We start from the raw sequence: 14,446 nt of genomic DNA on the forward strand, positions 1-14,446 counted from the left end.
GTAATATTTTTGGGGCAGGGTGTAAAAAATAATGTCTATATATATATATATATATATATATATATATATATATATTAATACATTATTTATATTAGTCAAATGATTAAAGTGTTTATATCAGAAAAAAATATCCTTCACTGTATGATAGTTTGTCAGTAGGTAGTTGTTTAACCTTAAACATCTTCTTTGATGATTGACAGTTATTTAAGCAAAATATCTGCTTGGTTAAATATTTAATGAATATACAAACTGGCCTTTAAAAGTACTTAAAAAATACAACAGTAGTTATGATAGGTTTAGGAATTGTATCCTAGGGGATAAAGTCACATGATACAATCATAATAAAGTATATACTTGTATTGTTTCTGAATGTATTAAATGCATACAACATATTTTCAGTTGTGTTTTAAGTCACATAGTTGTATATATTCAGCAATAAATACTTATTCTTTGCATGTATGACAGATAGACAAACAGTAAATGTACAAGTATTTAGTGACTAATCCGTTGAAGTATTTTAATGCCTAATGAAGATATATTGAAGGGAGAAAGGCATATGCTGTTTCACAGTGGTCACGTTGTAGTGCACACTGCACTGTGTAGTCTGTGTGAGTCTCAATCACGAGGTGGAGTCAGGAAGAATACTGCATTCCCTCTCAGTCCAGGCCAGGCTGCGCAAGTGAGCTCCGCCTTCACTGTCACCACGTCATGCGCACCCACATGCAATCCCATAGGATAGCAATAGCCGGGCCAGCCATTTAAGTCATTACTAATTGGTTGATTTAGCCACCCAGCCCTGAGTTCAGTAGAGTGGCCCTAGGGACTCAAAATTCTGCTGCCCCTTAAAAATCTGCTGCCCTAGGCACCGGCCTTGTTGGCCTATGCCTTAATACGCCCCTGTGTGTTACAAATGTTACTCGCTTGTCCTCTCTCCTAGTCAATGTTTTATCCTTTTCTTTCAGTAATACCGCCCTCTCTGTTTTGCTCACTTTTTCTTGAGCTGCAGTAATTATTTTATAGGGATATCCTCTGTCCCTAAGTTTATTAGATAAAATATTTGCATGCTTTTTATAGGACTCAACAGTGGTATAATTCCTTCTGAGCCGTGTGAATTGTCCTTTAGCAACCGAGTTGAAGACTCTTTTGGGGTGATTACTGTGGGTGTGGAGCAAAGTGTTCCCCTGAAATGGGTTTATAGTAGACCTCTGTGTGTATTTCTCCATTAGTTAAACCTTTTATTATTACATTTAGATAATTAATATCTGGTTAAATTCTGATGTGTATCTGATGCCTACATCATTGATGTTAAGTATAGATACAAATTGCTCTGCACTATTTTTGTCCCCTTTCCAAATACACAGCAGGTCATCTATAAATCTTTGATAATAGATGATATTATCTTTGGTGGTAACTTATCATATAACAAGTTGCTGAGCTGTTGTTCATTCCTGGTAGAGCGCTTCTATTTCTCTATGTATTAGTAATATGACCCTGGGGATAGTCTCCCTAAGGGTAATGGAGTAACCAGATGTGTACTCCTTGCCCAATGGACTGCACCTCACTGTCGAGGTCCAAAGAAGGCCAAAACCATCGTCTGGGGTTCAGAGGAGGATTGCCTGGTATTTCGGGACTGGACTGACCTTGTTAGGCGGGATAAAACTATCCTCTGTTAAAATCACAGTAGGGCTAAAAGATTCTGCTTCTAGGAAGTTAACTCGCAATAGAACAATCTGCTATGCTGTTCTTCATTCCTGATAGAGTGTTTCTCTTTCTGTATGCATTAGCAATAAGACCCTGGGGATAGTCTTCCTAAAAGTGATGGGGGAAACCAGATGTGTACTCCTTTGCCCAGTGTGCTTAGAGGAATATGGCTGCATCTCACTGACGAGGTCCAAAGAAGGTTGAAACAATTGTCTGGGGTTGTAATGTTCCTTGTTCAGAGAAGAATTACCTGGCTAACCTTGCTAGGTGGGATCACACTGATATCCTTTAGAAAAGTTCTTCCTTGTGAAAAGCACAGTTGGGCTAATAGAGGCTGCTCCAATGTGCTAACCAGGTCATAGAGCAAGCTGCTGAGCTATTGTTCATTTCTGGTAGAGCGCTTCTCTTTCTTTATGTATTAGCAATAGCCTTAACCCTACCCTAACTGAAGCCCTAATCCTAAATCTAACTCTAGCCATGAGCAAAACCCCAGCATTAGTTCTTATTCTTAAATTGTAGCCCTGACACAAGACCTAGCAATCACCAAATCCTAGCCTTAACATTTACACTAGTCCTAACTGTAGCCCTTATAATTGGCCCTATTGTAAGACCTCACAATACATATTCATGGCTTTTAACCTTACTCTTGTCATAACTATAATAGTAAACTTGTCCTAATAATAAACCTAAGTCTAACCCTTGTCCTAACTGTAGCCCTAATCTTTAGCCCTAACCCAAGCTCTGGTAGCACCGAATCCTTGTGCATCTGTAGTCTTTATGTTTGTCCTGATCAGTGCTCCCTCTAAGGCCAGTTTTGTGAGCGGAGCAATTAGAGCAATTAGCAAACACTACACAATGCAGATTATAAGGTGTGCTTCCCATATTAACTGTTTCACTGCTGGGCTGCTCACAAAACTGGCCTTAGAGGGAACTCTGGTCCTGATCCATGTCTTATCCCCAATCCTTGTTCCATCTGTAATCCTATTGCTAGTCCAGATCTGAGTCTTAACCATAACCCGTGTGCCATCTGTAGTCTTACTGCTAGTCCTAATCCAAGTCTTAACCCTAACCCTTAGGTCATCTGAAATCCTTTTGCTAGTCTTAATCAGAGTCTTAACCCTAACCCTTATTTCATCTGTAGTCCTATTTCTAGTCCTCAACCAAGTCTTAATCCTAACCCTTGTGCCATCTGTAAGCCTATTGCTAATCCTGATCTGAGTCTTAAACCTAACCCTTGTACCATCTGTAGTCCTATTGCTAGTCATGACCTGAGTCTTAACACTAACCTTTGTGCCATCTGTAGTCCTATTGCTAGTCCTGATCCTAGTCTTAACCCTAAAACCTTGTGTCATATGTCGTCCTATTGCTAGTCATGATCTGGGTCTTAACCATAAGCCTTGTGCCATCTGTAGTCCTATTGCTAGTCCTGAACCAAGTCTTAACCATAACCCTTGTGTCATCTGTAACCCTATTGCTAGTCCTAAATTGAGTCTGAACTCTAAACCTTGTGCCGTCTGTAATCCTATTGCTAATCCTGATCTGAGTCGTAAACCTAACCCTTGTGCCATCTGTAGTCATTTTGCTAGTCCTGAACCGAGTCTTAACCATAACCCTTGTGCCATCTGTAATACTATTTCTAGTCCGCAACCAAGTCTTAACCCTATTGCCATCTGTAGTCCTATTGCTAGTACTGATCCCAGTCTTAACCATAACCCTTGTGCCATCTGTAACACTATTGCTAGTCCTGAATTGAGTCTTAACTCTAAACCTTATGCCCTCTCTAATCCTATTGCTAGTCCTGATCTGAGTCTTAACCCTAACCCTTGCGTCATTTGTAGTCCTATTGCTAGTCCTTATATGAGTCTTAACCCTAAACCCTTGTGTCATATGTAGTCCTTTTGCTAGTCCTGATCTGAGTCTTAACCCTAACCCTTGTCTCAAACAGTAGTCCTATTGCTAGTCCTGATCCGAGTCTTAACCCTAACCCTCGTGCTATCTGTAATCCTATTGCTAGTCCTGATCCAAGTCTTAACCATAACCCTTGTGCCATCTGTAGGCTATTGCTAGTTCTGAATTGAGTCTTAACTCTAAACCTTGGGCCCTCTGTAATCCTATTGCTAGTCCTGATCCGAGTCTTAACCATAACCCTTGTGCCATCTGTAGTTGTTTGCTAGTCCTGATCCAAGTCTTAACCCTAACCCTTATGTCATCTGTAGTCCTATTGCTAGTCCTGATCTGAGTCTCAACCCTAACCCTTGTGCCATCTGTAGTCTTACTGCTAGTCCTAATCCAAGTCTTAACCCTAACCCTTTTGCCATCTTTAGTCCTATTGCTAGTCCTGATCCGAGTCTTAACCATAACCCTTGTGCCATCTGTAGTCCTATTGCTAGCCCTGATCCGATTCTTAAGCATAACCCTTGTGCCATCTGTAGTCCTATTGCTAGTCCTGATCTGATTCTTAAGCATAACCCGTGTGTCATCTGTAGTCCTATTGCTATTCATGATCTGAGTCTTAACCCTATCCCTTGTGTCATCTGTAGTCCTAATGCTAGACATGATCTGAGTCTTAACCCTAACCCTTGTGTCATCTGTAGTCCTATTGCTAATCCTGATCTGAGTCTTAACCCTAACCCTTGTGTCATCTGTAGTCCTATTGCTAGTCATGATCTGAGTCTTAACCCTAACCCTTGTGTCATCTGTAGTCCTATTGCTAGTCATGATCTGAGTCTTAACCCTAACCCTTGTGTCATCTGTAGTCCTATTGCTAGTCCTGATCTGAGTCTTAACCCTAACCCTTGTGTCATCTGTAGTCCTATTGCTAGTCATGATCTGAGTCTTAACCCTAACCCTTATGTCATCTGTAGTCATATTGCTAGTCCTGATCTGAGTCTTAACCCTAGCCCTTATGTCATCTGTAGTCATATTGCTAGTCCTAATCTGGGTCTAAACCCTAACCCCTATGTCATCTGTAGTCATATTGCTAGTCCTGATCTGAGTCTTAACCCTAACCCTTGTGTCATCTGTAGTCATATTGCTAGTCATGATCTGAGTCTTAACCCTAACGCTTGTGTCATCTGTAGTCATATTGCTAGTCATGATCTGAGTCTTAACCCTAACGCTTGTGTCATCTGTAATCCTATTGCTAGTCCTGATCTGAGTCTTAACCCTAACCCTTATGTCATCTGTAGTCATATTGCTAGTTATGATCTGAGTCTTAGCCCTAACCCTTGTGTCATCTGTAGTCCTATTGCTAGTCATGATCTGATTCTTAACCCTAACCCTTGAAAAAGTATTACATGAAAAGCTTTACATTAGAATTAAGATGTTCTGGTAACATTTATAACCACCCACTTATTGTACCAGATCCATAGCACAAGCTACACTATAGAACATTAAATTCTTTGTATTAGACTGTCTCTATAAAAGAGGCCATTAAGCATGTTTACTATCCGGCAAGTTACCATCTAACATTGCTCCCCCAGCTCTACATATCCATATCTGAGCAACGAAAGTAAAACTTGTGCACTTTTGTGAATGAAACCACATAACAAGGTCTTTCACATTCAGATGTAAAGTGAAGCTGACAATTACACAGTCTCACAATGTATCAGCACAGAAATAGCAAAGAACGCTACAGGCCAGGAAGTGACAGGTGTTGTTTTGGGTTTTAACACTGCTAACAAGAGCCTGTTATAGCTGTTTTGTTACAGTGGCAAAGAGCCATTACTTCTGCATGAACCACTGGCAGAGAAAAAGATATCACTATTACAAGCAGAACAATGTTTTTTTACTTAGAGAAACCTCCTTTGTTATTAATCATTTGTATTAATTAAAATGAATGACTAATATGTCTGCATCTCATACTTACATTCATACATACATTCAAATATAAATACATACATATACATACAAACATACATATATACATAAATACATATACATACATACAAATATACATATATACATAAATACATATATACATACATATACATACATATACATAAAAACATACATATATACATAAAAAATATATACATATACATACATACATACATATATACATACATACATATAAACTCACCGGCCACTTTATTAGGTACACCTGTTCAATTGCTTGGTAACACAAATTGTTAATCACATGGCAGCAACTCAATGCATTTAGGCATCTGTGGTGAAGACGACTTACTGAAGTCAAACCGAGCATCAGAATGGGGAAGAAAGGGGATTTAAGTGGCTTTGAACGTGGCATGGTTGTTGGTGCCAGACAGGCTGGTCTGAGTATTTAAAAAACTGCTTATCTACTGGGATTTTCATGCACAACCATCTCTAGGGTTTACAGAGAATGGTCCGAAAAAGAAAAAATATCCAGTGAGTGGCAGTTGTGTGGACGAAAATGCCTTGTTGATGTCAGAGGTCAGAGAAGAATGGGCAGACTGGTTCTATATAATAGAAAGGCAAAAGTAACTCAAATAACCACTTGTTACAACCAAGGTAGGCAGAATATCATCTCTGAACACACAACACGTCTAACCTTGAAGCAGATGGGCAACAGCAGCAGAAGACCACACCGGTGTCACGCCTGTCAGCTAAGAACAGGAAACTGAGGCTACAATTCGCACAGGATCAGCAAAATTGGACAATAGAAGATTGGAAAAATGCTGCCTGGTATGATGAGTCTTGATTTCAGCTGCGACATTCAGATGGTAAAGTCAGAATTTGACGTAAACAGCATGAAAGCATGGATCCATGCTGCTTTGTATCAACAGTTCAGGCTGTTGGTAGTGGTTTTAATGGTGTGGTGGATACCTTAGTAGCAATTGAGCATTGTTTAAATGCCACGGCCTACCTGAGTATTGTTGCTGACCATGTCCATCCCTTTATGACTACAGTGTACCCATCTTCTTATGGATTTCCAGCAGGATAATGCACCATTTCACAAAGCTCAAATCATCTCAAACTGGTTTCTTGAACATGACAATGAGTTCACTGTGCTCCAATGGCCACCACAGTCACCAGATCTCAATCCAATAGAGCACCTTTGGGATGTGGTGAAACGGGAGATTTACATCATGGATGTGCAGCCGACAAATCTGCAGCAACTGCGTGAGGCTATCATGTAAATATGGACCAAACCTTGTTGAATCTATGCCAAAAAGAATTAAGGCAGTTCTAAAGGCAAAAGGGGGTCCAACCCGGTGCTAGCAAGTTGTAACTAATAAAGTGGTCAGAGAGTGTGTGTATATATTTATACATACATACAGTATCTCACAAAAGTGAGTACACCCCTCACATTTTTGTAAATATTTTATTATATCTTTTCATGTGACAACACTGAAGAAATTACACGTTGCTACAATGTAAAGTAGTGAGTGTACATCCTGTATAACAGTGTAAATTTTCTGTCGCCTCAAAATAACTCAACACACAGTTGGCAACAAAAGTGAGTACACCCCTAAGTGGAAATGTACAAATTGGGCCCAAAGTGTCAATATTTTGTGTGGCCACCATTATTTTCCAGTACTGCCTTAACCCTCTTGGGCATGGAGTTCACCAGAGCTTCACAGGTTGCCACTGGAGTCCTCTTCCACTCCTCCATGATGACATCACAGAGCTGATGGATGTTAGAGACCTTGCGCTCCCCCACCTTCCATTTGAAGATGCCCCACAGATGCTCAATAGGGTTTAGGTCTGGAGACATGCTTGGCCAGTCCATCACCTTTACCCTCAGCTTCTTTAGCAAGGCAGTGGTCATCTTGGAGGTGTGTTTGGGGTTGTTATCATGTTGGAATACTCCAAAGGGAGGGGATCATGCTCTACTTCAGTCACAGTACATGTTGGTTCCGTCAATGAACTGTAGCTCCCCAGCATTCATGCAGGCCCAGACAATGAGACTCCCACCACCATGCTTGACTGTGTCTTTGTACTTCTCACCTGGTTGCCGCCACACATGCTTGACATCATCTGAACCAAATAAGTTTATCTTAGTCTCATCAGACTACAGGACATGGTTCCAGTAATCCATGTCCTTAGTCTGCTTGTCTTCAGCAAACTGTTTGCGGACTTTCTTGTGTATCATCTTTAGAAGAGGCTTCCTTCTGGGACGACAGCCATGCAGACCAATTTGATGCAGTGTGCGGTGTATGGTCTGAGCACTGACAGGCTGACCCTCCCACCCCTTCAACCTCTGCAGCAATGTTAGCAGCACTCATACATCTATTTCCCAAAGACAAACTCTGGATATGACGCTGAGCATGTGCACTCAACTTCTTTGGTCCATTATGGCGAGGCCTGTTCTGAGTTGAACATGTCCTGTGAAACCGATGTATGGTCTTGCCTATCGTGCTGCAGCTCAGTTTCAGCCTAAGCCATCTTTATGTAGAGCAACGGTTTAGACATTAATGGCTGTGTGTTGAGTTATTTTGAGGGGACAGCAAATTTATACTATTATACAGGCTGTAAACTTACTACTTTACATTGTAGTAAAGTGTAATTTCTTCAGCGTTGTCAAATGAAACGATATAACAAAATATTTACAAAAATGTGAGGGATGTACTCACTTTTGTGAGATACTGTACATACATACACTATATCCATACATACATATATTCGTATATACGTATATATATCTCAAATATAACACTAAAAGTAGCACTGGCTTACATAAACTAGATTAAAAGCATACAACTATAAGTAAGTTACAGCATTCGGCCCAATAGTGAATGGCCCCGGGTGCCAAGCAAAGGTTTCTTTTTAACTGGGTCCCTGCTAGCTTTTAACCTGAGAAACAAGGGTTGCATGGCCAGATTTAGTTTTGCTAGACATATAGAAAACACTGAGATTGACTGCACTCTCAAAGAGTAGTAGGTACATCCCATGCTACTGACAAAACTCACAGCTCTGCATGCTCAGTAGTACCCAAAAGCAACTGGGTTTATATCCAGTGAATTAACATATTAATGCCAGACATGTCTGGGTGCAAAGCCCAGTAGGAAAAACCCATATAAATATCAAATGCTGCGCACAAAACCACAGGAAATGTAAGTAAGGGCTGACTAGCTTGTGTGTTTGATATCTATATGTCACTTCCTTTTTTGTTGTTTTTTAACCCAGATCTGTCTGAGGTTAAAGGGCCATAATAGTTTATTTATTTATTTTTAATATTAAGACTCGTGACCCTACACTGCTGTGTGTTTACCACCCACTAAGCAATTAAACACACGGTAGAAGGACCTATAGAGCACAAACCCCTGAGTTGTGTGACTAGCGTTGCTTATTGGATCAGCACTGAGTTCCGATTAAGAAAAGCAGTTCTGCAGGTCCCAAATTGCACTTCTACCTTTTGAGGAGGTCACACACACAGTAGTGTAGGGTCGATAGAAGAGGAGTGCACGGACAAAAAATTCAGTTCAGCCGAATGTTTTGGACAGAATATCCAGTAAATTTAGTTTTCCGAATATTCAGCTGCTGTGTTATTCAGTATTTGTCTTGTTTTAAACTAAACAAATACTGAATATTAATGGAATATTTACATTCATTTTTGTTAAATGAAAAAGTTCACCTGTTGCTTTACATACTTACCTCTAGTGAGGGCCAAACTAATCCTCTTCTTCACAGAGCCCTGAGGCTTAGCTTGGCAGATCCCTGGGCCTGTGCTATAGGTGAAGGTCTATTAGCACAGACCTTGGGAGCGGCCACGCTAAGCCGCTTATTAGCGCAACCCTGGAGCGCTGTGAAAAAGGGTCAAGATTAGAGCAGCTATCCAGTGCTAGAGGTAAGTATTTTTAACTCCTAAGGTAATGTAAATGAAGCAAATGAATACTGGTGAATGTCATCAGTATTTATTTGTTTTCTTTACATTTCTTGGTGCATTCTTTTGTTAATGCACATTTGTAACAAAACTATTGTACGTCTAGTCTTAAAATGACATGCTGTAATATTTTACTATTAGCTGCCTGAGTCACTGGATGAAAACCCAGCTATCTATGAGTACTGCGTTTTACCAGTAGCATGGGATGCAATGCATCTCCGTGTTATTTATATATATATGTGTGGTTCCAGCGGAGACTAGAAATACTTGCTCTAAATATTATAACCCCTTGAGTAAAATCATTTTCTCTGCTTTGGCCAATCAGATGTAAATGTGTTTCTTAAAACACCACTAAATACAGTAGAATTGAATAACTGAAATGAGCAGTGGAATATTTTCTTGCAAATTTAAAAGTTAATTTTATTTCCCCTCCCCCATATCATGTGATAGCAATCAGCCAATCACAAAATAGCTATACGTATATACTGTGCACTTAAGCACATGCTCAGTAGGAGCTGGGGCCTAAGAATCAGTAGGAGCTGGGGCCTAAGAAAGTGTCCATATAAAAGACTGTGCACGTTTTGATAATGGAAATATAATGGAAAGTTTTTGTTTTTTTAAATTGATGCTTTATCTGAATCATGAAACTTTAATTTTGACTTTAGTGGCCCTTGAAGCAATCACTGTGTAGCAGATGCAATGTAACTGTGGCATACTTAGGTATACATTATACACTCCCCCCACTACTGGGTCTATTTCACCTGCATCTAAAGAGATTCTGTGCATTGAGGAATCCGTACCACAGCAGCATCTCAGTGACCCATATTGATATCAGGAATCAGCCTGCAAGGTGGAAGCTGCAGACTCTCAGCTTTTTTTTCCGATTCATTATCTCAAGCCCTAGAAATGTTAAATGAGGTTATTTCCCTGAGAGTCACAGGAAAGATAATGACATGGGGGAAGGGACACTGACACACAGAAATAGCGCAAGACATACCCCACAGAAAGAGGGCTTACACCATCCGAAATAATAATAGTTTAAGATGATAGATAGATAGACAGACAGACAGACAGAAGACAGATAGATAATAGATAGAGACAGACAGACAGACACACAGAAATAGCACAAGACATACCCAACAGAAAGAGGGTTTACACCAATCGAAATAATAATAGTTTAAAGATAGATAGATAGATAGATAGATAGATAGACAGAAGACATATAGATAATAGATTGAGACAGACAGACAGACACACATAAATAGCACGACATACCCAACAGAAAGAGGGTTTACACCAATCAAAATAATAATAGTTTAAAGATAGATAGATAGATAGATAGATAGATAGATAGATGATAGATTAGATGTATGATAGATATATGATAAATGATAGATAAACAGATAGATAGATGATAGATAGATAGATAGATAGATAGATAGATAGATAGATAGATAGATGATAGACAGACAAACGGACAGATCGATAGATGATAGATAGATAGATAGATAGATGATAGATTAGATGTATGATAGATAGATGATAAATGATAGGCAAACAAATAGATAGATAGATGATAGATAGATAGATAGATAGATAGATAGATAGATAGATAGATGATAGATAGATGATAGATAGATAATAGATGATAGACAGACAAACTGAGAAATTGATAGATGATAGATAGATAGATAGATAGATAGATAGATAGATAATAGATAGGTAGATAGTTTGATTGATTGATTTATTAGATTAGATGTATGATAGATAGATGATAAATGATAGGCAAACAAATAGATAGATAGATAGATAGATAGATGATAAATAGATAGATAATAGATGATAGACAGACAAACGGACAAATTGATAGATGATTGATAGATAGATAGATAGATAGATAGATAGATAGATAGATAGATAGATAGATAGATAGATAGATAGATAGATGATAGATTAGATGTATGATAGATAGATGATAAATGATAGGGAAACAAATAGATAGATAGATAGATAGATAGATAGATAGATAGATGATAGATGATAGATGATAGATAGATGATAGATAGATAATAGAGGATAGACAGACAAACGGACAAATTGATAGATGATAGATAGATAATAGATAGGTAGATAGTTTGATTGATTGATTAGATTAGATGTATGATAGATAGATGATAAATGATAGACAAACAAATAGATAGATAGATAGATAGATGATAGATAGATAGATAATAGATGATAGACAGACAAACGGATAAATTGATAGATGATAGATAGATAGATAGATAGATAATAGATAGGTAGATAGATAGGTAGATAGATTGGTATATACATAGATTATACAAAGATAGATAGATAGATTGAAATAGACAGACAAAATAAACTATGCAGAGTACCTAGGTCTTTTAACAAGGGGTTACTAAGGACATAGCCCCCTTATAGCAGGTCAGTATAGGAGTTAAGCTGTCACATGGGTATGGACTTTGCTCCCCTTAGTGTTGCATCAGGTAAATAGTACCACAAAACTCCTCCAAATATTTTCCCATCCTGGGGTCATCCCAAACAGATGCAGTTCAACAGCCTCTGCTTTGTCTGTTTATAACTGACTTTTCTCCTGCATAACACCAGGAAGACCATTTAACCCATCAGATTCTTGGACACTTGTTAAAACGCATGCGCATGTGGGCGTGCGCACTAAGAACATAGCCATCAGATTGTTGGACACTTTTTAGAGCGCATGTGGGAAATACGAACATTAAATTAATTATATATATATATTTATTTAATTCCTTTTTGTTTAATTTGAGTCCAACTATAAGCGATCACATGAACAGGAGGTGACGTAAATCCCACTCTTTCTGTGAATTATACGTATTTTTAAATATTCCTACCATTTTGTGTGGTGTATTCATACTTCACATGCATAAATAATGAGAATAAACTTTATTAAGAAAAAGACTCTCTTTATTACATATCTTCTAAAAGTTAAACACATTAAAACAGTTTAACACATTAAAATTAAATAAAATGTAAGGAATTAATATATATATATAATTAATTTAGTATTCGTATTTAACGCATGCGCTCTAAAAAGTGTCCAACAATTTGATGTCTATGTTTTTAGTGCACAAGTGTCCAAGAATCAGATGGGTATATTGTATTTGTGATGTGCTAGGATTGGAATCCGATGATGAGGAGGAGCGCATGAGCGGTGAGTATTTGCGGTTAGACTCAGGTAGTCTCAGGAGAAGTAATGAACATCTAGGAGCTAGTTGGTAATAGGTGGATACATACACATGCAACTTGACATTGGCTCATCCAATGTGTTCAGCTAGCTCCCAGTAATGCATTGCTGCTCCTTCAACAAAGGATACCAGGAGAATGAAGAAAATTTAAGCTGCCCATATCATCCTCTGCACAATCTTTTTCTTTATTCCTGCAATATATTTTACCATGGTTAATCATGTCTTTCATAGCTGCCCACAACCCTTTAATCTTCTATAAACAATAAATAAATGATTATCACATTAAAAAGACAAATAAAACAATAGGGTTAAAAGATCATTTTAATATTATGCTACAGTTTTGTGGTATGTTTGCTGTTAAATGGTGGTACAAGTTTAGGTTGCACAAGCGTTTAAACTAAAACAATATTGTTCTGTGCATTTTATTGGGATTAATACACATTTAATCTGTTGATAATGTTACATTACAGCAAATCATTACATGTATATATTAATTAAAATTAATAAGAGCTGAAAATTTATAGAATGGCATATTTACATATAAAACACTTAATAAAGTATATAAAGTATTATATTGCTTAATTCTCTTAAAGCGAAAGTGCAGGATTGTCGTGATACCACAGTGAGTAATTTTTTTGGCAAAATTGCAAGGCTGACAACGATACCTAGGGATGACTAAACAATTCCCTTGAATACTGAATGTAACCTTTTAATATTTGTTGATTCCAATAGACATCTTTGAAGGGACACTGTACTCAAACAATTTATATCACTCATATGAATAACCATATGTTTATTTTTAAAAATGTTTTTCTTGCCTGAAAAATTTGAAGTAAAAGTAATTAAAATGAAAGTGAAACTAATACAGCTGTATCAGTTATAAACCTCCTACTAATGCTGATTGGCTAACAGGTACATCGTATTAATGCTGATTGGCCAATACGTACCGCTGCACTTTCATTTCAGCAACACATTTGGAATACAGTGTTCATTCCATATACAAATAATCAAATGTTACACTTGGTTCAGGGATAGATTGCATCTGTTTTAAAGAAAATGTATTTCAAAGTTTGATGGTTGTTCAATGACCATCTAGAACAAAGAAATGTGCCCAACATGTTAATATTTAGTGAATGTCCAAAAACATTGGCCCTTTCCTACTGATAACCAATGGCAAATTGAAAATGTCTTTGTTTTAGGAACTGCAATTGGATGAACATGCTGGTATGTCCTTCACATGTGACATCAAAGAAAACATCCGAGCAGAAAAGTAAATATATTTGTACCATATGTGTATCTTATAAGGGACATATATGTAACTAATAAGGCAACATATACAGAACTGATAAGGCACTGTACAGAGCATATTATCTCTTGAGTGGTTTGTTGCTTTTATAGATTGACTGAAGACTTTTCAGAAGGTTGTGGTGTGAGTCCAGAGGATAGGTCAGCTGGAGGTCAGTCTGCTGTCTGGTGCTTACAAGATGAGTGGGAGTGCATAGACAAAACCATTAATATACTGAGAACATCAACTGCTCCGTATGTGCAAAAATATTAATCCAAGCGCATGGGGATCACAGACCTGTCAGACAAGTGTCAACAATGGTTTTGTTATTAAATGTCACAAATATATTATAATCAATCAATTCCAATGAATCTGTAAAAAACTCACATGAGCAGTTGACGATAGTGT

General features: G+C 37.9%; 1 protein-coding gene across 1 annotated transcript in view; it reads right to left on the reverse strand.

Annotated features, from left to right (window-relative positions):
• Window positions 1-13,056: 13,056 nt before the first annotated feature.
• The window catches only part of FXYD1 (FXYD domain containing ion transport regulator 1), a 56,724-nt gene continuing 55,334 nt past the window's right edge, over window positions 13,057-14,446 (reverse strand). The window contains exon 8 of the mRNA XM_053690138.1: window positions 13,057-14,335. The gene's annotated coding sequence lies outside the window, so the exon portion shown is untranslated. The remainder of the gene's footprint in view (window positions 14,336-14,446) is intronic.

This window comes from Bombina bombina, chromosome 8 (genome assembly GCF_027579735.1).
Source record: "Bombina bombina isolate aBomBom1 chromosome 8, aBomBom1.pri, whole genome shotgun sequence".
NCBI lineage: Eukaryota > Metazoa > Chordata > Amphibia > Anura > Bombinatoridae > Bombina > Bombina bombina.